At 42.9% G+C, this 26,734-nt stretch overlaps 1 protein-coding gene across 6 annotated transcripts in view; it reads left to right on the top strand.

The window, feature by feature from the left end:
* The window catches only part of COL8A1 (collagen type VIII alpha 1 chain), a 97,877-nt gene that overhangs the window by 12,203 nt on the left and 58,940 nt on the right, over nucleotides 1–26,734 (top strand). The window contains exons 1-3 of one of the 6 annotated variants that reach the window (XM_081908460.1): nucleotides 7,588–7,863; nucleotides 8,752–8,840; nucleotides 19,289–19,381. The exons of 3 other annotated variants lie outside the window; for them this stretch is intronic. The gene's annotated coding sequence lies outside the window, so the exon portion shown is untranslated. Of the gene's footprint in view, nucleotides 1–7,587; nucleotides 7,864–8,751; nucleotides 8,841–19,288; nucleotides 19,382–26,734 lie in introns of those variants that run through there. 2 more of the 6 variants (XM_081908461.1, XM_081908462.1) reach the window with 2 other exon arrangements.

Here is a 26,734-nt window from a genome sequence, read left to right on the forward strand (position 1 = left end):
TCTCTCTTTCTCTGTGTGTGGCTTTGATTGTCCCTTAAATCTTAAGTCTCCCTGAGGAATTTTAAGCTTTAATGTTAAGACTCAGCTTGCCAAATGCAACACTTTTATATTATGGATTCCCTACCCCACTCCCCAAAATCTCAGCCCAGCAGCATTCGTAAGGGAGAAAGCCAAATTAGACGGACATAAATTGTTTCTTTCTTTTTTCTTTTTACAAGCAAATTTAACTAAGGAGAATTGTCCCGATCCTACTTTGTGCTAAATTTAATTCAGTTCCACTTTAGAACAGTTAAGCCAGCACCTTCCACTGGCATCCACTTCTTATAAAGCACATTCTTTGAAAGAGGAAAGAAATAACTCTCTGCTCATTTCCACTTGGCCAGCAGATGAAATGTGCCATAGTAGCATTCACATTGTTTGCTGCAGAAAATGCTAATTTGGACTTTAGGAAGAAAGTCCCTCATGTTTTAGTTGTTCCAGAAATGCCATTACTTGTCAATGTGCGCTGGAAGTGGAGAACAAGGCAATGTTGAAAAGTGAGCTTTCCAAAACAGTCCAGGCCAAAGCTGATTCTTTGGTTTTTCATAAGTAATAAATCATATCTTTAGCTTCAAAGGGGACACGGCCACAACCCCAAACCAAAAGACTTGGGATCATCAAAGAGCTCTGTGCTCTCCATTAAACAGCTTTGTCCAGCCCTGCTGAGAAGCATACAAGAAAACATTTTTTTTACATATGGAATGGATTCTCTAAGGATACACTGACCATGGTCAAAAGTATTGTGAAGTTTCCCAGTCCCTTCCCCCTGTGAGTCTTGGTTGGCCTGTGTGGCATGTTGCCAACCCACCACAGCTGTCAATCAGGGTGAAACAGGAGTGGAGCCTTCTCAGAACTAAACAAAAATGAAGCATCTCAGTGCTTGGGAAAAGTACAGTTGCAAGGATGCGATATAGTAATAATAAAAAATTATAATAATACATTTTTATTTACCCTGCCATTCCTGGTTCGGCCTCAGGGCAGCTAACAACAAATTTAAAACACTTAATTGATGCAACGAAAAGAGCATAAAATACAGTATAAAACATGAATAACAGTACATTCAGAATTCAAAAATCAATTTAGGGGGGAAATCCATCCAATAAACATTAGATGATCACCAGGGCTAGCTGGCTAAATTAGTCCTATTTGTGCCATTAGACCAGGGGAGAATTAGCTGTGGGATCCCAGAGCAGGTAATCTTCATAAAAAGGGAAGGGGGAGGGAAGGAAGGGGAATAAAATGATGGGTTGGGGTCAGAGGCAGGATGGATAGGGGTTCCTATGTCAAAATTTGAATATTTTGCCATGCAGGGTGGGAAATGGCCAATTTGTCAACATGGATGACTCCTTAAAGCCTGATGCCTACATCATGCAGAAAGAGCTAACTGTGAAGTCAGATGTGGTTGCACATCTGTCCATGGGCACTCTTGGCTGTGCAGAGAGGCTCCAATTTGTAAGGGAGTTTCCGGGGGCAGACTGATGTCATGCATACAACACCAGGAGGAGTCGAATGCTACAGCAGCATGGCTTCAATGGCTGGCAGCTCCTGCTGCTGCTGCTGCTGCTGCCGCTGCCACCAGCCAGGAACTGCCGCATGGCGCACAATTCCCTGCTTGCCCAGGGACTGCTTCCTGCCTCCTTCCCCTGTGCAGCAGGAGAAGGAGGAGAAGGAGCCAGCTGTTGAAGCCACACCATGATTGGCTCCACGCTTGGTGTCCTCTGCCCCCTGATTTCTTCAGACATTGAGGCACCCAGCCTCTCCTCAAAAAATTTGGAGGGGCCCCAAAGAGCTCAGCCTCTAGGAGAGGTCACCGCTGAATGTGCAAAACCATAGTATGGCTCTTCTCCCATGGCAAATGTTTTTGGAGCTGAATGCTAAAGTTGTATGTAGGTAAAAGACTTGGTTGACCTCAGTGGGATGGTTTAACTTGCATAAGGTTATGATATCAATTGACACAACTAATCACAGTTAGAACAGGCCACAGTTCCCTGCATTTGGACACCACAAGGAGAAAAGCTGGTAGGAGATGGGTTGATGGTATGAGCCTAAGGCTCATGCAGACTCAATGCTAAAACCATGGTTTAGACCGCAAACCATGCTTCAGCATTAAGTCTGAACTATGCTTATAAATAGGGATGCTGGTGGCGCTGTGGGTTAAACCACAGAGCCTAGGACTTGCCGATCAGAAGGCCGGTGGTTCGAATCCCCACGATGGGGTGAGCTCCCATTGCTCGGTCCCTGCTCCTGCCAAACTAGCAGTTCGAAAACACATCAAAGTGCAAGTAGATAAATAGGTACCACTCCAGCAGGAAGGTAAACGGCGTTTCCGTGCGCTGCTCTGGTTTGCCAGAAGCGGCTTAGTCATGCTGGCCACATGACCCGGAAGCTGTATGCCGGCTCCCTTGGCCAATAAAGCGAGATGAGCGCCGCAACCCCAGAGTCAGCCACGACTGGACCTAATGGTCAGGGGTCCCTTTACCTTTATGCTTATAAATGATTGCAGATCAGTGTGTTAAGTTGGATTTGGTTTTGACCATGAGTGACCTGCATTGTCTTTCAACCATTCCTCATACGACTCACCTTCCAGACCCCAAGCCATCCTGGTTGTCCTTCTCTGGTTATGCTCTAGTTTGTCATTCTCTTTGAAATATGGTGCTCAGAACCAGACACAGCACACCAGTGTGATATGACCAGTGCAGCAGAAAGCAACAAAACTACTTGTTATCTGGACACTATGTTTCTCTTAGCTCTTCCTAAGATTGCATTTGCTTTCTTAGCTGCTATATCACACTGCTGACTCCTGCTCACTTGGACACATGGAACCTTTTCATGTTTACTGCTGCCAAGTCCGGTCTTCCCCAGACTACACTTGTTCCTTTGGGGCTTTTTGTGCCTAATGCAGGACTTAACATTGATTTCTGTTGAATTGTTGTTTTCGGCATGGGTCTGGCCTGTCAATATCGTTTTGAGTTGTGATTCTGTCTTCTGCGGCGTTTAACTATCCCTCCAGCCCTGTGATGTGTTATCTGCAATGTGTGGAAAGTGAGTGTGTGTGATTTATGTCACATCTGTTTTGAAGAGGGCTTATATGTTCCTGCAAAAAGTAGCATGGTGTAAAGGGAATAGGGGACAAATGGCTCATTAATCCTAAACTTAGTCGTTGATCTGGCAGCTGCATAAAGCAAGGTTGACCTCTCTTCTGTTCTCCATTGCCATCATATCTGTGTTCTACCCCGTTCTACCTGGTAGGTATTGTTCGAAACCAAGTTTCCATTTGTTTCATATTTGTTTCTTGCTTTTAATATATGTCTGGAAAAGTTGCTGTTCATTATAGAAGGGATAGGCAGTTGGACATTTATCTGGGGGACTTAATAAACCATTTAAAAGGACAGTTGGTGATGATGGAAGAGAGCAAAACAAAACCCAGCCAACAGGGTGGGAAAGAAAACCACACAAAGTTTTAGAAAGCTTTCTTGGCGTGCAAGGGTGTATATACAAGTTTTGCTTGTAATTTAATAGCAGTTGAAGAACTAGCTGAGGAATAGACCGAAATGATGCTAATGTAACTGTTAGATCCACCTGCAAGCACAGCTAAAGCACATCCCATCACACAGTCTCTTTTTAGTAAACGGCCTTGGAGATTTCTAATGCAGAAAGACTGGAAATCTAAATCTAAATAATTGTATGACCTTTCGTTACTTTTGATTACTTCTTTTGTAATTGTAGGTTTTTAAATTGTTTTTAATGTTTTAAATTGTTGGGACCCTAGGATGAAGGGCAGGTAATTCACAAAAATAATTAATAGTAATAATGGTATTAGTGGCTAGCTGCTTTCTGTTCATCAGCATCAACATCGGCATCAAATCACTAGTTTTATTAGAGCATGGGATGAACATGCCAACTTCTTTCCATGGCTTTTCTCAAGACCAAACCATGGGCAACCATTAACAGAAAGCAACTATTATCCTCACTGTCAGAATCTTGCTCCTGCTTCCTATCTTATAAGCAGCAGTGTGGTTGTAGCCATTCTGTGGTGTTCCCACAATGCTCCTGCCTCCACCCGTGTTGTTTGTCATGCGTCTGATGAAGTGGGCTTTTGCTCATGAAAGCTCATACCACAATATATTTGTTAGTTATTAGGGGGCCACAGAATTCTGTTTCTTGCTGCAACAGGTTATTACAGCTACCTGTCTGCTGTTTCTGAGGTGATTTCAGCAGTTTGGCTAGGGTTACAGATGTGTATTAACACTGCAGAACATTTATTTTAAAAAGTTATTAAATGTTGTAAAATGCATTTTTAATACCCAAAATGTGTTTTACAGTGGTACCTTGGGTTACATACGCTTCAGGTTACATATGCTTCAGGTTACAGACTCCGCTAACCAAGAAATAGTACCTCGGGTTAAGAACTTTGCTTCAGGATGAGAACAGAAATCGTGCTCTGGCGGCGCAGCGGCAGCAGGAGGCCCCATTAGCTAAAGTGGTGCTTCAGGTTAAGAACAGTTTCAGGTTAAGAACGGACCTCCGGAACGAATTAAGTACATAACCACAGGTACCACTGTATTAAAGACATTTAATCATACACTATCATAATGTAGTCAGATTTTTGTTTACTGACATTGTAGACACACTATACCTTTAATGCACATTCAAAGCACCTTTCTCTCCTAAAAGAATTCTGGGCACTGTAGTTTGTTAAAAGCTGCTGGGCATTGTAACTCTGTGAGAAGCAAACTACCGTGGCCGGTGTTCTTTAAGGGAACGAACATGTTTTGAATATGCTTTAAAGGAGTGGTGTGTACATGGACCTTTAGTACTCAGTACCCTTCCCCTCACCAAAATTCAACTTGAAAGAAGCATTATCTTGTAGCCAATAGACTCGGTGGTGGGGTGTGTTTTGTTACGGTGTTTGTGTGGCACTGACACCAGTTTCTTTAGTTTGCCATTGTGCCTACAGGCCCCAAAAGGCTGGCCACCTCTGGCCAAGAAGAATTTTAAATTAATATTGGGGTTTTAAATGAAGCCACAGCATTTGCAGTTAGTCACTTTCCTGTGGTTTGCGGCTGAGGCAAACAACTTGATTCATTGGTCAAGCTACTTATGAAACAGTTATACATGGGCGGGAAGGGGATGTGGTAGATTTTTTTGAAAACTGACAAGGATGACTGGATTATGTTCTCCCTGATAAGATGAAGACCGTTGCATCACGTTAGTCTCTTTGTTCAGAAATGGGTGCAGAGAGATGTTGAGATGTGCACCCGAAATCTGTGGTCCAGATATGATGGTACAGTCGCTTTGCTTGATGATGCCTGATGAATGTTTCAGGAAATTTGCCCCTGTGTGTGTGTGAAGCTGAGCTCTTTGGAGAATTCCAGCTTCAGCCACTTGGCGAAAAACACTGGAAAACTGTACCAGCTCCAGAAACACAAACCAGATCAGTTAATTCCTATCCTGGTGCCTTAACCGCAAGTCTATACTTGTTCCTTAAAAATAAGTGGAAAGGCTAGGCATGGGCAAAATGCAAAGTGCCAAAGAAATGCAGATATCTGAGTCAGCCAAGAAAAAGGCCAGATGCCTGTAGGTAAGCCAGACACATTGGCAAAGAGTGTTAAGTTGTTCTTAGCTCTACCTGTTCCTTTTTGTAGCCAGTCTCCTGGCAAATTATATCCATACAAACAGTGCTTTTTTCATGGGGGATGCAGAGGTATGCATACTTCTAAACATTTTGTGAATCTACGTACTTTTGTCCATTTACTGTACAGTGGTACCTCAAGTTAAGTACTTAATTCGTTCCTGAGGTTCGTTCTTAACCTGAAACTGTTCTTAACCTGAAGCACCACTTTAGCTAATGGGGCCTCCTGCTGCCGCCGCGCCGCAGCAGCACGATTTCTGTTCTTATCCTGAAGCAAAGTTCTTAACCTGAAGCACTATTTCTGGGTTAGCGGAGTGTGTAACCTGAAGCGTATGTTTCCACCACAAGGAAATGGTCGGCAGGAATGGCCTAAATCCTGGGACATGTTTTGCAAACTTTTTCATCCCTTGCAAAAATGTGGATGGTTGGCTCCTGCCCTGACATTCACCTTGAGGACACTGTCCTTCAGTCTGAATTGCTCCTTACCTTCAGTCCGAATTGGCATGTGACATGGACACATAGCCAAATCTGATTAGCTGCAGAACTATGATCTCATTATGTTTTATTACGTACTCCTGCTTTGGCAAGGATCACTCTGGGAAAGGAGCAGCTGGCGGTGGGGAGGAGTTGGGGGCTCTGGAGCAACAGCAGAGGGGGAAGCGTTTTTTGCAAACAACAGCAGCAATAAGAATAGCAACCTGCAAAGTTCCCCCACCTAACCTGGAAAATGTATGTTGGCCAGTGTGTGGCAGAGCCTTAGTACAGTACTGAGCTCTTTCTTTCGAGGAGACTTTGGTTTAAATCCCTGTTCAGGTCAGTCACAGGCTTATTGTGGGAATAAAATGGAAGGGCGGAGAACTGGGTGGAGTGCCCTCAGCTTCTTCGAAGAAGAATGGAATTAAAGATGTAGTAGCGAAATAGCCCATACACCCTCAACTTGAGAAGCGCTCTTGTGTAATTTCTGGAAAAGTTATGGAGTTAATACTTTGGAAAGTTGCTTGTATGTTTACTATCCAGTTGGACACATCTTAAAGATGTCATCATCAAATTTTGCATGGTGATTCCTGGGATCAAGGAATAGGTTTCCGTCTGTGTTTGGCTACCAATGGACTCCATTTTGAATCACGATGGTGGACTGAAACTTTAAGAATTGCACTGATTTTGCTGTTGTTTTGTAGAATTCCAAGCCATGAGGCTATGAAGCTGCTGGTATGCTATACTCCTAGAACGAGATGAGGTGATATCCATGCATTTCTATCTGGATTTTTGCAGTGCATAATCACTCTGCAGGCATTCTGTTTGAAGGCAAGTGAAAATGCATGGGGAGAAACTACTGATGCTGTCTTTCCTAGCCATTGCATAATTGGTGTTACACACATAGGGTTTCCAACACAGGGATGGTAAGCTTGGTTAACCAGGGTTCTCTTTTCCACTTTGGAAGCTCTATGTGTTGGGTATGGCAACCCATTTCAAAATAAAGCAGATTGCTTGCTGGCCATTACTGAGTTGGCAGGACTTCCCTTGCCCATTCCTACTTGCTCCTTCATGCATCCAGACTGCACTGCTCAAAAGGGCTAAATTCTAATGCTAATCTGTTTTGACATGGCTCCTTGAATCTGAGCATCTTAAGATCCTCAAATTCCACAATAAATTCTGCAAGCAGTAAATCTAAGATTTTTATTAGAATATTTATGCATATTACAGCCTACTTAATCCTTCTGCTTCTGCATGCAGCATGTTCCATTGCCTTGTGATGGATTGAAAAAGAAAGCTTCATATAGATTGGAATGGTACTCTGGGGGCCAAACACAGGGGAAACAATGAAGCTGATTGGCGGTAGAATCAGGGCAGGCATTCTAGCTATGTTCCAATTGAATTCCATTTCACACATTATTAACTTCTGGAATTCAACACCGCAAGATGTGGCAATGGGCACTGGCTTCGATGGCTTTTCAAGGGAAGGTTGCCATTGATAAGACCTATTAGCTATGGAGCCACCTGGCTTGGAGGCAATATGCCTCTGACTTTCAATCACAGTGAAAGGGAAGGGCTGTTCCCTTCATGGCCTACCTGTGGCCTTCATGGAAGCATCCGACTGGGAAACAGGATGTTAAAGTAGATGAACCATTGGTAATTCAGCAGGGCTATTGTGCTCTTAAAGTACTGATGCCTGTGATGGGTGCCAGGAGCAGGTCAGTAATATCTCAGACAGTGTCAATGAAGCTAACTCTTTTTATTCAAAGGAACAAATAGCTCAGGAGGCTAGGCCTAGTGAGCACAGCAACTCTTCCCAGTAGATCTTGCCCCAATGAAGCAGTTGTGAGGACTGAAGGTCCTCTCCTCCCCATAGTTACCTAAGCCTCCTCCCCCACCAGATCCTTCCCCAGCAACCTGAGACTCCTTCACCTTCTCTCTCTTTGCTCCACCTTCTTATGGGAGACTGGGTGCGGGGAGAGAACTGGTTGCTGCAGGAGGGAGAGACCCCTGGCTTCTTCATCAGCCTCTTGACCCCTCTCATCTTCAGCCTCTGCTTCTGCCTCTGCTTCTGGACTGCTCTCTGCCACAGCCTTTTCCTGCTCACTAAACCCTGTTGCCTCTTCAGCTTCCGACACCACCTTCTCCCAGCCTGTTCCCTCCTCTCCCTCTGCCACTCATTGTGGTCCCATCACCAATCCCCTGGCTCTGAGCCTTCTTCCTTTGGGGGTTCCCTAGCTGGTGCCTCTTACCACTCCTTTGCATCCAACTAGTCCATAACAACTGATGTGCCCCTTTCATCAAACTCCAGTTTCTAATTAGGGGTGGATGAATATGCTAGTTTGGGTTCTCTCGCTTTATCCTTTTTCCAATCTTAAATTCACAATTTGCAGCTTTTTAAATGAAAGGAAAAAAAATCTCATGAAAAATTGCCAGCATTTTAGCACAAATTTCTCCTAGTCAGCACATTTTTCTATGCCATTTCTCCTACATTTTTTTTACAAAGCAATCCCCATATAGAATGCCTTTTTGTATGTTATTTCCACTAATATATGCATTTTAACGCACAGTTTAATATAGGCACTTTTTGTACATATTGCTTGTAGGAGAACAGCATTGCAAAATTTGGAGAAGTGCCAATTTCGAAGGGCAGCTGTGTTTCAGTTTGCATGTTGTCTTGGAAAGTGCTAATTTTGTAAGTTTGCCTTTACAATTGCTCCTCTATCGCTAGTTCTAATTCTCGTTCTGACCAACATGCAGATGATGGGTTGGTCTCAAGTTTTTGCCTGGCCTCCCTTTTGAAATAGTTTTCTGTCCATGGTGTTCAAAATGTTATTTTCTATACTAGCCTCTTTTTTATTATTATTTTTAATTTATATACCGCCCTATATCCGCAGGTCTCAGGGTGGTTCACAGAAAAAAAAATCAGAATATAAAACCACAAAATACAAAATAAAAACAACAACCCAATAACCCTCCCCCAAGACATTTTAAAAGGGCATAGGATGTCAATCAAATCAACCAAAGGTCTGGTTAAAAAGGAACATTTTTGCCTGGCGCCTAAAGCTGTATAATGAAGGAGCCAGGCGAACTTCCCTGGGGAGAGCATTCCACAGACAGGGAGCCACTGCAGAAAAGGCCTGTTCTTGTGTTGCCACCCTCCAGATCTTTTGTGGAGGAGACACATCATGCAAAGACACAAAGTAGGGCCTCAGAAGATGATCTGGACTGATTGTGCTACTACTGAGGCTGTTCTGGGAGTCCATCCAGTGGATTATGCCTGCAAGATGGAGAGTCTTATGTATTCAGTGGTCTGTGTTTGCCTGAGCTTGAGTCTGGACTAAGGATTCTGAGCCCCTGTGTTCTGATTCGATACATGATATCCAATCACAGATCATTTCAGGATTGGGGCCTCTGCCATTAGCCCTTAAACTCTGAGTCATGATTTGCAGCTTTGAAGTTTAGACAGCCAATCACATTGCGAGTGGGAGTGGCCCAGGCCTTCAGAAATGTATATTAGCAGTTGCTTTGCCCCTGTTGTCTAGTTCTGTTAGTTTAATAAAGGCTTTTGCCATTATCACTGTGTCTTGCCTCGTGGGAACCCTCTCATTTCTCTTCTCAGCATCCAGACTTGATGTGCCATGATGACCTAGTTGCTGTTCATTTTACTGGTGCATAAATCATTTCAATTGTGATGTAATCACAGCTGAGTAATTCGTGTGTTTACAAATCAGCAATGCTAACAGGGGAGCTCACTGGCTAATTGGTGGATGGAGACTGAGCCGAGACTTTGTACAAGCCCACAGTTCAGCTGTGCCTTGTCTCATCGCAGCTTTGGACAGCTAAACTTGTTCCGTGATATTGTGATGAATAATAAAATCAAATAAGAAAGACGGGTGCCTGCGCCAGGACAATTTTGCACGGTATCTAGAAACTGGAGGGAGTTTGTACACTTCCTTGTCACATATTTACAAAACATGGGAAGCATTAACATGAAGGCGGTGGAGCTGCTTTAATGAGCAGCAAGCATTAACGGGAAGGGCTGTAACACAGTGAGACAACAAGTGCTTTGTATGTAGAAGGTTCCCAAATTCATTCCCCAGCAACTCCAGGTAGGCATGAGAAAGTTTTCTGTCTGAATTGCTGGAAAGCTGGCTACCAGTTAGTATTGATAATACTGACCAGCTGGACCCTTGTTCTAACCCAGGCAGTTCCCTGCATTCCTATGTCCCTGGGTCACTGCCACTGTCTTTCATTTTAAAACGCCTGGAAAAATGAAGCAGCTGAAGGAATTTCACTCTAGACCAGAAGCTTTTAAACATTGATGTTAGTACAGTGGTACCTTAGGTTACATACGCTTCGGGTTACATATGCTTCAGATTACAGACGCTGCTAACTCAGAAATAGTGCTTCAGGTTAAGAACTTTGCTTCAGGATGAGAACAGAACAGTGCTCCCGTGACGCGGCCTCTGCAGGAGGCCCCGTTAGCTAAAGTGGTTCTTCAGGTTAAGAACAGTTTCAAGTTAAGTACGGACCTCCGGAACGAATTAAGTACTTAACCTGAGGTACCACTGTATTAGTATTTATATCCCACATTTCTCTCAAGTTGTGTTTCAAGGATTATTTATTATTCTTATTATCTTTATATCCTGCCTTTTTCTTCGACGGAACTCAAAGTGACTTACAAATTAAAACAATAATTATAGAAAACATAGGAAAAATAATTTAAAAACAACCAAACATCAGTAGAATTAACTGTCTGTCTGTGTCTCTAATTTGTTTACAATATACAAATAATTACAATAAACTTTTTAAAAACAACATTATAAAGTACAAAGCAATAAAAGCAAACTGTTCAAAAACAACCATCAAAATGCACCAGAATAAATTTAGAACGAGCAGTTAAAATACAGTCCATCCTGACAGCAGCTCAGTGATCAGCACTGCCTGTGCCTTCGTCGCCAAAGGGTGCTCTTAGCCTGTCAGGAGAAGAGTAAAGAAGGAGGAGATAGTCTGCCTTGGGAACACTTCCCACATCAACTTGTGTGCCCAGGAAACCCAACATGTCTGCCATGCAGTTGCAGAAGCAGTGGGGCGGGCAAAGCCTCTTGCACTCCTGCCCCTGACCCACTCCTTGTATTACCCACCTTCTGGGTAGACCAGCCCCGTAGGCAGTGCAGGGGGCTACAGCATAGCTGTCAACTTTCAGATTTGAAAATAAGGGATCAGCAGCCTCACCTGTCCCAGGGACAGTCTACGGGATATCTAACAATCCGGGATAGCAGCAGGAAACGGCGCTGGAATAAGGGAATTTCCTGCAAAAAAAGGGAAGGTTGACAGCTATGGGCTACAGGGAGAAAAAGGAACACGGAGATGTTGCTTTTGCCACCTACCCACCCACATCTTGCACTTCAGTTTGCAAAAGCACCAGAACTTGTGAACTTCTGTGAAGAACTGCTTTTGCAAGGGGAAGGGCTACTTTGGATCCAACCACAGCATTATTTTGCTTCTTTCCCTTGTTCAATTTGACTTGTCAGCTTGAGGTATATAAGCAACTGATAAACACCAGCAGCCCAGATTTGAAAACGTAATGTTGGATCTTTCTTAATCCAGACAAATGTGTTTGCTTCCCGTTGCTTCTTGACAAGTAAAATCTCCACCCGCCCCCCCTGCTTCTTCCCTATCCACCCAGCCACAGGGCAATTACATAGGCTCATGTCTTTGTCCAAGCCTCTTGTAGAAAATTCATTCTTTCATAACAAGAGGTAGTTAAGCTTTGAACTTTCCATTTTTTTTGGAAAAGCAAGAATGGAAAAAATGTTTTCATGGGAGAAGAGTGTGCATTTTGGATCTGTCAACTGCTTTTCGCTTATTTCGGGCGAGGGAAGGGGACCCAACTAGAGTATTAGCTGCAATCCAGTCTGGTGTCTGATAAGCCGCACACACTAACTTTGGATTAAGCAGATGAAATACTACTACTTTCATTCTTCTCCAACACTCATTCATATTGTGGAATAGTTTCTCAGAGTTTTGGTTCATTATAACAAGCACATAACTGCTGCAGAAATGCAACTGGTAAACAACAACAACAACAACAACAACAACAACAACAACAACAACAACAGTGTTTACACCCTACCCATATGACTGGGTTTCCCCAGCCATTCCGGACAGCTTACAGTGCCTAAATAGGCATATCTGTTTTATGAACTTGCATTGATTTTATACTGGCTTGTCCATTTTGACTTCCCCCAAAGAATACTGGGAACTAGTTCAGGGAAGCTGCTGGGAACACTCTTAAGGATTGTTAATCTCCTCATAGACTTTCAAGTCCCCAGAATAGAGGGAATACTTATTCACCAGTTTGCCTCTGTGGTATAGATATGACAAATCAAAGAATCTGGCATCCTTTGACAGAAGTTGCAGGATATAGAAAGAAAGAAAGGTGTCCAGGGAATATTGAACTGTGGAGATTTGAGGGGTTTACACATAAATTTTATGAAATAAATAACATTCAAATGTCAATGTAATAGTCACAACCACCATGAAGCAAGTATTCATAACCCAAAAGAGCACATTCTGTTTTCCTGTGCTGCCTTCATATTAATTTTATTCCTGCATTGCAGGGGGTTGGACTAGATGACTCTTGGGGTCCCATCCAACTCCACAATTCTAATATCAAGACTTTACCCAAGGATCCTGCCACCAACATATCCCAAATATCTGAATAATGTTCGGCTAAAAGGGAATGTTGGCAGTAGGATAAAAACTTTCCTATACCCAGGATTCACATTTGTCTGAACATTATCCAGATTGAATAATCATTGGGACTGTGCTCTTATATGACTAATACATTAGAGGAGAAATGAGGAACTTCAGGCCCAACCATGGCCCTTCAGTTCTCTATCTGGCTCTTAGGACTTTCCCCAGGCCACACTCCACATTGGCCCTGCTCCACACCTCTCTGCTCAAGTGATCTTGACCAACTGGTATGTGTCCTTAAACTGTACTAATGCTTCTTGCATGGTTTGCTGGATGGGGTGGAGTGGTGTGTGTGTAGAAACCTCAGACTTTCACGTGACTGGAGTGTGGTCTATTCTAGAAAGGTAAGAGCCACATACAGTGGTACCTTGGGTTAAGAACATAATTTGTTCAGGAGGTACGTTCTTAACCTGAAACTGTTCTTAACCTGAGGTACCACTTTAGCTAATGGGGACTCGCGCCAACACCACCCCATGATTTCTGTTCTCATCCTGAAGCAAAGTTCTTAACCCGAGGTACTATTTCTGAGTTAGTGGAGTCTGTAACCTGAAGTGTCTGTAACCTGAGGTACCACTGTATTTAATAATAATAATAATAATAATAATAATAATAATAATAATAATAATAATTTATTTATACCATGCCCATCTGGCTGGGTTTCCCCAGCCACTCTGGTTGGCTTCCAACCAAATATTAAAAACAATACAGCATCAGACATTAAAAACTTCCCTAAACAGGGCCACCTTCTGTTGTCTTTTAGAAGTAAAATAGTTGCTTATTGCCTTGACTTCTGCTGGGAGGGCGTTCCACAGGGCAGGCGCCACTACCTAGAAGGCCCTCTGCCTAGTTCCCAGTAGCCTTGCTTCTCACAGCGATGGAACCGCCAGAAGGCCCTCGGCGCTGGACCTCAGTGCCCGGGATGGATGAAGGGGGTGGAGACACTCTTTCGGGTATACAGAACCAAAGCCGTTTATGGCTTTAAAGGTCAACACTAATACTTGGAATTGTGCTCGTACATCCATTGTTCCGCACACTTTTGGCTCTGGCCCCCTCACTTCTGGCATGTGGCCCCAAGAATGTTTCCTACAAAGGAATGTGGCCCTCAGGAGCCCCCACCAAAGCATTAGAGTTTCTTAGTGCACAGAGGCATTTTTGCTGGCTTCTTCAGAATTGCAGAACTTCCTGTTCCAGGAGATCTGTTAAAGAACAGTAGATGGCCATTTTTTGTTAAGAGTTTCACAGACTCATAGATAAATGATGATAGAATCAGAATCATAGAATCATAGAGTTGGAAGGGACCCCAAGGCTCATCTAGTCCAACCCTCCTGCAATGCAGGAATCCCATCTAAAGATCCATGACAGGTGGCCATCCAATCTATGCTTTAAAACTTCCAGTGAAAGAGAGTCCACCACCTCCCAAGGGAGACAACTCTACAGTCAAACAGCTCTTACTGTCAGAAAATTATTCCTGTTGTTAGTTGGAATATCCTTTATTGAAATTTGAAGCCATTGGTTCAAGTCCTACCCTCCACACCAGGGGCAAAAACAACCTTTCTGCATCTTACCTGTGACAGCCTTTTAGATACTTGAAGATGGTTAGAATCATAGAATCATAGAGTTGGAAGAGACCACAAGGGCCATCGAGTCCAACCCCCTGCCAAGCAGGAAACACCATCAGAGCACTTCTGACATGTGGCTGTCAAGCCTCTGCTTAAAGACCTCCAAAGAAGGAGACTCCACCACACTCCTTGGCAGCCAATTCCACTGTCGAACAGCTCTTACTGTCAGGAAGTTCTTCCTAATGTTTAGGTGGAATCTTCTTTCTTGTAGTTTGGATCCATTGCTCCGTGTCCGCTTCTCTGGAGCAGCAGAAAACAACCTTTCTCCCTCCTCTATGTGACATCCTTTTATATATTTGAACATGGCTATCATATCACCCCTTAACCTCCTCTTCTCCAGGCTAAACATGCCCAGCTCCTTCAACCATTCCTCATAAGGCTTAGTTTCCTGACCCTTGATCATCTTGGTTGCCCGCCTCTGCACACATTCCAGCTTGTTAATATCCTTCTTAAATTATCTTGATAGCTTAGATGTATCTAATCTGGAATAGCTGAGCTTTCACTTCTTCATTTCTGACTCCCCTTGAAGCATACAAACACATACATACAATATGGATGCACATGCGTGTAGTGATCAAACTGCAGCCTTGATGTGACTTCAGCTACATCCACAAACAGATCTTTTCATGGTCGTGTGTGCCATTTTAGCACTGCGATGGAGAACATGGGCGCATCAGTAAAAATAAAGAATGTTGATGCAATTGTACGTCATTCACATCAGAACTGCATTTTGCAGTCTTTGATTGATGGTGGACACCTGCATTTGCAGTCAGACTGGTGGTGGTGGTGAGATGTCAACAAGTGGTAGGAACTGAGAGCTGATGAAAACTCTGCATGCTCGAGTTCCAGCTTGTATTCCTTATTCAAAGCACAACCCACAAGGCGTGGAACGCAGGGCAGAGCAAACCCTCTGAGCAGTCACAGAATGGAATGGGGAAGCTGGCTCATCCTGAATCACTTGCCAGTTGAAGACTTGGCATAATCTCTGAGATGGTCTGAAAAACGGTTTTTAAGCAAACATGACTCGTAGGCTTCCCCCTCCTTTTTTATTCTTTTCCAGGGCTTAATAAAATTTCCTTAATTCTCAAACTTTTTCCTGTCTGCTTTACATACCATTCTTTCAACCATGAGGAGATGAATTGGTCCAAAGTCAGCTCTTGGCTCTTCTGTACTTTCCATTCAGAATGTGTCTTGTTACATTCTGTGTTCCTATCTGAATGTTACATTGGAGGGTTTTCTTTCTTCCTGAGCTCAAATGCATGCTATGCTGTGTGGGCAGTAAAAAGAAGAAAGGGGGGGGAGGAGCACACTGTTCATCTTGACTTTCTCAAACTAGGTTGAATCAAAGGTTTTAAGAGTAATTGAAAACATATTTTTACAACCGTAAAGAGACGGTTAGGCATGGAAGCCACAGAAATATATTCAGAGCCACATTCTTTTCTCAACGTTTATTTCTTAATAAAGTGTAATCTTGCACCTAAGGAACCCTAAAAAAAAAGTTCATTGTGCTGGATCAGCTGGAGAGCAAAGCCTTGAATGGCACATAATGAAGATTGGTGCAAATTAGATGAAGGGTTCCAATACAGTACGCTAAGCCTTTAATCAAGTGGGACTGGAAATGTTTAGAACCTTCTGACACACATTAGATGCCTTGGATGCCTCCACACAGGTGGTATCAATCTCAAAAAAAGCCCAAAAAACCAGGACTTCCAGTTTTAGGAGCAAGCAGAAAAAATAAACACACATGCATGTATTTAGGTGCTTATACGGAATATGGCCAAAGCTCATTTTTTCCATTAGTCAAGGGGACACTCAAAACAGCTGGATTTTTCAAAACATGAATTAATTGCTATTTTCATTCAGTTAGACTGAAAGGGAGCTGGTGAAGGGGTCAGTAACGATTCTGGAAGGGGTGTGCCCTGCAGTTGCACTGCAACCCTGTGGGTACCAACTGTATCCTTCAAGGAAGCAACTTCAGTGAAGAGAGTGAGGGAACTGATGGCTGGGTGCACCTGTGCTTGGCTGTAGGCATAATGGCCCTGAGGAGGGGAAATTCAAGTGTGCCCATGTAACATGCAGTACGAACTCATGCAGATGAGCCAGTGGGAATGTAAAGGATGTGCGGAGCAGGGTACGAACAGGGCAACTTCTAAAATAGCATCCCAGCAGCCACACAGCATGTTCTGGGAGAATGTGGTTTCCCCATGGAAGCGGCACTTCATTGAAGAGACTGTCTGGACTAGGGATGGCTGAGTCACACTATTTTCTGTGCATGTCAATTTCAGACATATTATTGGCATCCTCTGTTCCTTTCCTGTGATTTTTTTCATTGAACAAAAATGTGTATTTTAATGCATATTTTATCACAAAATGTACATTAATGGCATAATTCATCTCCACTTATTTTATTCTAAAATAGGCAAAACAGACATTTTAAATGCATGTTTGTTTGTTTTTAGCCAAGGCCTGTATCACAAAATTGGGAGAAATGCAAAATCTGATTGACTGCCATGTTTTGATCAGCCCATTTTTTCTGGGATCTGTAAACCAGGTCAGTTCATGTTGCAATTCACAAATCAAATTCCTTGAGTATCCCTACTCTGTGGGCTCCCCGCTTTCATTATAAATCCAGGGGGTTAGGGATAGCACACACGTTAAATAAGGTAATCTATTATACCTGAAAAGAGTTGGGAGGAAGAACTTTGTAGGGAGAGTAACAGGATTGAAATGTGTCGGATGGTTTTCTAAAACTAAAACCCATCTTCCATGGCACTGTTGTATGTCTTATTTCCATTAGTTGCTGCAGATCTCTTCTGTGGCATCACATACAAGTCAACATTTAAAATAAACACAGAAACCAGGCTAATGTCAAGGTTTCAAAGCCTGTCAAAGCCCACACCCCAACAGGGGTCTGACTGCCAGCTACAGGCTTTGATAGGGGCTTTGGTGTATAGCCTTAGTAGGCTCACTTCTTGTTGCAGTGCTTGTGTTCTTCCAGCCAGTGGTACTGGGTGATCACCACTTACATTTCCCACAATGCCCTTGAGTGACACTGTGTTAACAACACTAAGGAATTTAAATGGTGGCCACTTGGCCACCCAACACTGAACACCATGAGAAATTTAGAGGGAGGGAGCTGCCTAGTGACTCCACGTGGCGATGTCGGGTTTGGCCAGAGCCCTTTGGCTTTCCTCTTCCTCCTTGCTCTTGCTGCCATTGCTGAATATAAGCGGCAAACCATGCCTACCTATAATAAAAACATAAACGAGAACAACCCAGTAATCTCCCCCTCCTCAACATGTTTTAAAGGAACATTGGATGTCAATCAGCCAAAGGCCTGGTTAAAGAGGAACATTTTTGTCTGGCACCCAAATGTGTATAATGAAGGCACCAGCTGAACCTTCCTAGGGAGAGCATTCCACAAATGGGGAGCCACTGCAGAGAAGGCCCATTCTCTTGTTGCTACTCTCCAGACCTCTCATGGAGGAGGCACATGAAGAAGGGCCTTAGAAGATGATCTCAGGGTCCGGGTAAGTTGATATGGAGAGAGGCGGACATTGAGGTATTGCGGTCCTGAGCGCTTGACATCATATGGCTGCAAAGGAACAATTACAATCTCAAAATGAGTCCACAATTGTTCCTGGCTGTACACTGACTGTGAGTGACTCTCTGTGGTTTCAGGTGAGGTTTCCCCCTTGGTCCTACCTAGAGATGCTAAGAACTGAAGCTGGGACCATTTTCATGCAAAGCATGCAGTCCACAGCAGTAGCCACCAGTGTGGTGATATGTGTTTTTATATTGAGCTACTGCAACTATGTGGTGGCTGATGGGAAGGCAGGCCTAGTCAACTTGGCACAGGTGCTACATGAAGTACCATTGGGCCTCTGCATAGCAGTACATATACTGGGTGAACCAGGCCTGACTTCCCAACCCCATATTGTTCCATGCCTGGGTCTTTCTCTTTCGGCCACTGGTCTGAATACTGCAGCCTGCAGCTTGGGAGCCTTTGTATATTGTGCAGGGAGGTAGTTTCTATCCTGAAAATAGGAAGTTGCTTCAAAGCCAGGCTCACGCTTTCCTCAGTCACTTTAACTCCGCACAAGGTTCACAGAAATTTAATCCAGGAGGAATATACAATCTGAAGACGGGATGTTTCTTTTCAAAAGAAACAGAGTGTATCCACAGAGCCGGCACTTGTGCTGCGACTCTGCTGGCTAGTCCTCCGACATTATAGAACATTATAATTAACACCAGGTGACTTGGAGGAGTTTGATGAACAGCAAGACATTGGGAGGGGGGGCTCCTGTACAGCCACCTGTAAGTCATCAGAACCTTTCCCTTAATGAAGGCTGTGATAGAGAAATTCTATCTCTTTTCATTCTCATCAGTGGTGCTGGAAAGGCTGTGTGTGTGTGTGTGTGTGTGTGTGTGTGTGTGTGTGTTGGTTAAAAAAATAATGAGGTGCTGGTACTCATATCTTTATAAAAGTGCCATAGGTGCCAGAACATATTAGCTGTCATGTGTGTGCGCAGGGGGGGAGAGATGAGGATTCTCCATACGTACCGTCACAGAAAAGCCACATACGTATATGAAAAATGAGATATCAGCATACCGGAAGAGTTTCCTGTCTCCAGTTATTCGGAGTTACAAACTGGCAGTTTGGACATCATGAGATGGCCTTGGAAATTTCCAAAAGATTGATTTTGTTTTCTGGGACTTGAGAATAAATACACAACCCTCTTGTTTTCCTTTGAAACCATAGGGACTGGAAACAAAAACAAGCCACATGAAAAGAATGGAGCTAATCTGCTGAGGATTCAGGGGAGAGTCTTTAGGAAGGTTCTTGAGAATCTGTGTGAGTTCATTCTCCTCATTCTTACTCCAAAGAGCTCCGGGTACTATGCCCCCCTTTCCCCCGTTTTATTCTTACAACAACCTGTGAAGTAGATTAGACTGAGAGGGACAGCGACTGCTCCACGGTCTTCCAAGGAGCTTCATGGCTGGTTAGGTATTTGAATCTGGATCTTCCTTATCCTTATTCAACTCAGTCACACTTTCCCCTGCCTCTTCTCTGCCCTGAAAAGTGATGTAATGGCTTTGCTCATATCCAGCTCTTAATATAATCAACTTGCAGAGCTATTGAGACATGACATTTGCAAACTGTCTTGTTCCTACTTTTAAGGATGAGAGCAGAAGTCCTGCAGACTAAACTATCAAATTATTGTGATGAGACAGTCTAATTTCTTGAATAAGACATAGCAGAAATAAGCAATGACAACAACAATTTGCTATTATTAATTGAAGCTTTCCAAAGAACTTGGGTTTCTTTATACTTCTATTGAAAACTATATGCCAAGTAGGCTTTGCTTTTTGGATATAAGAAAATTACTGTCACTATTCCATTTCTCATGACAAATGATCTTTATAACAGAGACCGAGAGGGCTGTGTTTATTTTATTATATTCTATTTATATCCCATCTTTCTTCCTTCATGGAATCCAAGATGGCATGTGTGTAGTTCCCAGGAACAGGAACATGGGAAGCTGCCTTATATTAGGCCAGAACATTGATCCATCTAACTCAGTATTGTCTACACTGACTGGCAGTGGTACTCCATGGTTTCAGGCAGCCCTACCAGGAGGTGCTAGAGATTGGATCCTAGGACCTTCTGCATTCAAAACAGATGTCCTACTACTCAGTTACGACCTTTCTTACTTTGCAATAACGTATTGATAATGTGTGGTCTGAGAGAACTCCTATTAAAATTGTTGGAAATTTAGTCAGAAGCATCTTTCTTTAAAACACATGTTTTTACAATGCCCTACACTTACTAAGTTTTGGGAGAAAGTGGTGGATTACATAAATATGACTGTGCAAAAAATTATTAAGTTTTCATAGGAAAATATTCTTTTGAGCTACATATGTGGAATGTGACACCTGGACAACGTAAATGGGTATTTCATGCCCCTTTTGTGACCAAAATACTGATACTGATGCACTGGAAAGATGAATGTACAGGTCCATTTAATCAGTGGATTAAAGATATGACTACAGTTGCAAATTATGAATGGACTGCTTATAGATGTAGACTTTGCATGGACAAATATAGTGTTATCTGGAACGCATTCATAAAATATATAGTAGGTTTCTTATATATGGATAATAATACTTGTACATTAGATAAATATATAGGGAATTGTAATAGTTAACTTTTATAATGATACACCTTTTAAAAATTATGTTCAATTAAAGTGTTCCTTAATTTAAAAAATAATAATAACATGTTAGTCCTCCCAACTTTAAATTGGAGAACTGTGTGTGCTAGGACTGAAATGAAAGATCAATAAAAGATTTTTGTGGTGATAGTGGGGAAGTGAAATTGGACCGCTGAACATGTTCTGGAGGCAGCGACTTCAGGGAACATGGTTAGTCTTAGCAGTGGTGGGCTTCCTTAAGACTGTGGCAGCAGCAAACCTTTCAGATTTTTACCTCTCAGAATGGCCCCAAACAGCATTGTTCCAGGAGAAATGGTAGGTGGGCTGCACAGCCTACCACAGATACCCCACCCCCAATTTCTCCACCCCACAAAAAAATAAATACCCCCTCTTTAATGTATGGGCTGCAGAATTTGGGCCATTTGTAGTATGCGTGCGCACACACACTCCCAACCCTTGTGTCCCCTTGTTAGTTTGTTAGTTTGTCAAACCAAAGTTTCCTGTGAGGTTCAGACCAGGAAACTGTGATTAGAGTGATCCACTCAAATACAGGTTGCGTACCAGAATAAACCTGTAGTTTGTAATCCTGGTTCAGAGGGTTTACTCAAACGACAATTTGTCGATTTGGACAATACTGAAAAGCTCTGCTTTGACAAGCTAGGATGCGTTCTTTTAAACCAGGTTCACAAGGAGAGGAAGGAGTATGCATGCATAGGATTTGTTTGGTTTTCCAAACCATACCTTGGAGGATTAGAGAACACAATGTCAGAATGGAGCTACTAAACTTTACCAAATAGATCAGTCTCATTTATTTCTGTCAACAAATCCATTTGTGAGTTTAATTTTTCTTCATCTTTTCAGGGTTTACTTCTCATGCATTTACCTTCCTTTTTTAAAATAAGAAATCACAAATAAAAATGTTATGCCTATACAATAAGGCCGAGAAGTCCGAAAAGGGTTCTAATCTTACTATAATTAGTTTTTATTGAAAAGGCCTGCTTCTTTTTGTAGCTGAAAGCTTCCAGCTCCTGCTTTCAAATCCACCCTTGGTATAGAATATCAAATTTTTGGTCTCATTGTTCATGTTCTTGGTTTGGCATGGAAGCATACAGTGAGAGGATTTGGAGATGTCCCTGGAACAAAGTTACCTTCCCCCTTTCAGCCAGAACCAAAGATCCAGCTCTACTGCTTTCAGAGTCTCAAAATTTCTACAGTTGACCTTTTCACTGAGTAGACAGGCCAGAACTTCCTGTGCCTACTTTCCTCCCAGACAGGTGATTTCCCTCTGATAGTGCTCCTCGTCTGTTCAGGATGAGTCACCCTTGAGTGTAGTGCTTCAACCACTGTGCTTCAACAGTGCTGAATGGGAGTCACCAAGGCCATGGACTTCTTTCCTAAAATGAGATTGGAACTCAAGACACCTTTCATGTCAGAGCTTACCAAACCACTGAGTCATTGCATCAGCAGAAAATATGCAGACTCCCATTCTTTTTGGAACTGTCCACAGATCATTTCGGCAATCTCACTACTCAGAGGTTTATAACACAGCATGTGCACACATATAAATAATTTCCCTACTTTCCCTCTCCCTTCCATCTTCAAAGAGCAAGCACTGCATGACCAGATGTGTTTTTTTTAAAGACATCCAGAACCTCCACACTTGACCCTCACTTGTCTAGTTAAAAAGAGATAGTTGCTCTGAAAAAATAAGGATGATGTGTTCTTGAAATCGGGCTTTAAAACAGACAGTGAGACTCTAGTTATAAATTTCCACTCCACAGTTGAAATTTAAGTTAGCTTGCCATTGCCGTGTGATGTATCTAAGCTTAGTTGTGTTACTCAACCTGTCACACAGCTTATAGCAACACTGCATATTTAGTCAGAAGTCTGCTCTATGGAGTTCAATGGGACTTACTGCTAAATTAGTGTGTACGACAGTGGTTTCCTGCAGGTTTGGAGAACCCCAGTGTGCCACTATGAAATCCACATTTGAAAATTCAGCAGCTATATTGGATGCCTCCAACACACTATGCTCTATGGAACCAGAAGTCTTCAAGCAAAACTGACCTGCACCCACTTCTCAGTGGGGACTCAATTCATGCCAGAGCCAATATGAGCAACTCTGGCAAACTTCTGGAGAACTTTCAGCTAAGTAATCTAGGAGGCTATCCCAACTATTTCTGGAATAAACTGCAGATGAAGTTTCCATCCATCCCTAGAATTGAAATATATATCTAGCATACACACACACACACACACACACACACACACACAGTGGTACCTCGTGTTAAGTACTTAATTCGTTATGGAGGTCTGTTCTTAACCTGAAACTGTTTTTAACCTAAAGCACCAATTTAGCTAATGGGGCCTCCGGCTGCCGCCGCGCTGCCAGAGCACAATTTCTGTTCTCATCCTGAAGCAAAGTTCTTAACCCAAGGTACTATTTCTGGGTTAGTGGAGTCTGTAACCTGAAGCGTATGTAACCCAAGGTAAATATATATATATATATATATATATATACACACACACACACACACACACCCATTATTTTATTTAAGACATGATAACACCATCATACTGGTCAAAATCTCTAAAGAGGTTCATTTTATTCAACCAAAAATAAACACAAGGCATGTTAAGGCTCATTATCCTGATCTGAAGGGTTTTGGTTTTTGTTGTGGTCAGACTAATCCATTTTACTTTCAATATATGATTCTATTCTCTTTTTTTCTTTCAAGTGTAAAGCATAGCTGTCCACCTTCCCTTTTTTTGTGGGAAATTCCCTTATTCCAGCACCGTTTTCTGCTGCTTCCCGCTGCTGTCCCGGATTGTTAGATATCCCGTAGACTGCCCCCGGGACAGGTGAGGCTGCTGATCCCTTATTTTCAAATATGAAAGTTGACAGCTATGGTGTAAAGTGATGTAGAGAAGCCTCCCACCACTACTGCTTTATTGTTTATTTCTATTAGTAATTTATTAATCTTACACTTTAGTTTGTTTTTCCATAGCTGCAACCTGTCACTGACTATTCTTACCTTTTTGTCAGCACTGCCACACTGTATCGTTATTTTCTTCCTCCATCTACCCACCAGTAGCTATGTTTAAGTGTGGGACAAAACAGCAGAGATTCGAATATGAAATAAAAACAAAATACATTGTATTTTATTAAAACGCTTATTCATATGAAGACACGTGGGGAGGTTTGTGTGCAAATTCCTATATGTTTCCTGTCACTTTAAATGATATAGAAAACACAATACAGATTTTCTGCCGCTGTAAGAGCTTGCTTATCTAAGCCTTTGTCCCCTTCCCCCATTAGGAACTGCAACCAACAATGCTATATCACTCTTCCCCAGTTAACAGTCCTCAATCAGGAACTGAGGACTGCGCTTGCAGTCTTCCATCAGATCCATAACCACTTTCCTTTTTTTATAAATAGAATTTTTATTAACAGGCCAATCAAATCACATTATTTCCAAATCACATTAGTTCCAAATTATACAGCCAGATTTTTAAATTTTTGTTGGGGGTATCCATACTACAAGCTCCGAAACGGGGTCCAAACATCACTTATATTGCTGCTTTAATTAGACAGTTCTATCCAGTTCTGTCCAGATAGACTCTTTGTTAGAAGAAGAAGAAGAAGAGTTTGGATTTGATATCCCGCCTTTCACTCCCCTTCAGGAGTCTCAAAGCGGCTAACATTCTCCTTTCCCTTCCTCCCCCACAACAAACACTCTGTGAGGTGAGTGGGGCTGAGAGACTTTCAAAGTGTGACTGGCCCAAGATCACCCAGCAGCTGCATGTGGAGGAGCGGAGACGCGAACCCGGCTCCCCAGATTATGAGACTACCGCTCCTAACCACTACACCACACTGGCTCCCAGTGTTACTTTCCTCATCTTCTTGTTGTTATCATATATTCCTTTCTTTGCGATCTCTGATAATCTTCACAAGCGGGTTGGAAACAAACATCCTCTGTGTGGGTTTTACACTCTCCAAAAATCATATCACATAAGGACAGACGCCATTTCCACACCTCCGTAAAGAGACTTTCCCTCGGTCTGTCCGTTGATTTTCCCAGGCTTGCCAAACATATCTCCGAGGGCTCTGCCAGGTCTAGATCACATTCCAATAACCATTCGCATTCCGATGACCCTGGTCCTCCTCTCCCCGTCGTTCTTAGGCAAGCCTGTCTTGGCGAGATGCCATTTGAAACTGTGTCATAAAACTTTCCTCCGTTCTCCAATGTTTACCAATCCTCTCTTTGATCAATAATTCACTCCACACAGTTCTTGAATTCCTGCTTGTGATTAATAAATTGCAACGATTCTTCTCTCTGGGGTGGAGGATTATTAATACTCACATAAGGCAAAAAAAGAAAAGTTTTTTCCTCCACCTCCTTTCCGTTTCACTCCAAACATACCGGTCTTTTAATGGAGATTCATCACTTGATTTATTTGTCCCGCCCGTTGCTCCGCTCTCAGAGATCCATTAATCAGCAGTCTTAACTCCCAATCTTCGAGGTCCATAACCACTTTCCATTGGAGTCTGTTCCCCTCTGCCTCCCAACATTTAGCCCTAAATGTCGCCCAGGCTCTGATAAAGCAGAATGACATCATCATCATCATCATCATTTTTAATTTGTATACCCTCTTTCTATCTTACAATGCTCAAGCCGGTTTACAAGCTGAAGAAACAAAAAATGTACATCTTATAACAATCTAATGCAATACAAAAATGTGATAATAAAACATAACTTTAAAATAGGTAACCTATATCAAAAAGTAACATTCAACAATCATTAGAATAGTATTAAATAATAATAATAACAACAACAACATATAAAAGTGAAACAGAAATCCACTCAGCAGTTACAATAAATAATAAACTAAAATGAAACAATGGCAAGCCACAGTACATAAAACAATACAATACATTGTAGAAGCAGAGACTAGAGGGTGACGCAAGGCAGGTGGAAGGAGGCCTTTCCTGACAAAGTCTCTCCCCTCATAGTTCTTCCTCCAGGACCAGCTCCCTTATGAGGACTCCTAGGGCCGAAGAGTGGGGCAAGGCAGGTGGAGGAGGCCTTGCCTGATGGATTCTCTCCCCTCACCAATGGTTTTCCCATCCCGTTCCTGCTCTCTTCCCTCCCAGTTCCTTGGCAGCACACAGCAGCGGAAGCCCTCCCCACCCACATAGCAGGACCCTTAGAAAAAGGTCATAACAATCCTCTCAAAGCGTTCTCACAGAAATCTGCTTTCAGACATAGTTTTGAAAAATTCCTGTTTTTATCTTGGAAATCTTGTCTACGAGGAGCTGCTAGTAGGGTCAGATTGTTCATGGCCTGTGCAGTTCTAAGGATGGAAAAGGCACATTAGATCATCCTGCCTCCCTGCCAGAACGGCATTGTTCCTCGCAGTATGTTTTCAAGTGCTTATTTTTATGGGTCCCCAGGGAGAGGAGAGATTCTCTCACTTCCTTTGGAAGACTGTTCCACAGCCTAACCCAGCCAGGGACTTTCCCTGGTATTTGGTCTTGTGTATCTCTGCTGCTCCCCCTCTAATGGTGTCCGTTATGGAACGACACTCCCTTTCAACCAGTCATCTCACACTCAACCTTAGGGATCACGGTGGAAATTCAATCCAGTTTGAATTTAAACTGTCCTAATACACACTTCAGGGATGTGGGTGTAGCTGTGGGTTAAACCGCAGAGCCTAGGACTTGCCAATCAGAAGGTCGGCGGTTCGAATCCCCGCGACGGGGTGAGCTCCCATTGCCTGGTCCCTGCTCCTGCCAACCTAGCAGTTCGAAAGCATGTCAAAGTGCAAGTAGATAAATAGGTACTGCTCCGGCAGGAAGGTAAACGGCGTTTCCGTGTGCTGCTCTGGTTCGCCAGAAGCGGCTTAGTCATGCTGGCCACATGACCCAGAAGCTGTACGCCAGCTCCCTTGGCCAATAAAGCGAGATGAGAACCGCAACCCCAGATTCGGCC

This window comes from Podarcis melisellensis, assembly GCF_964234715.1.
Source record: "Podarcis melisellensis genome assembly, chromosome: 4".
NCBI lineage: Eukaryota > Metazoa > Chordata > Lepidosauria > Squamata > Lacertidae > Podarcis > Podarcis melisellensis.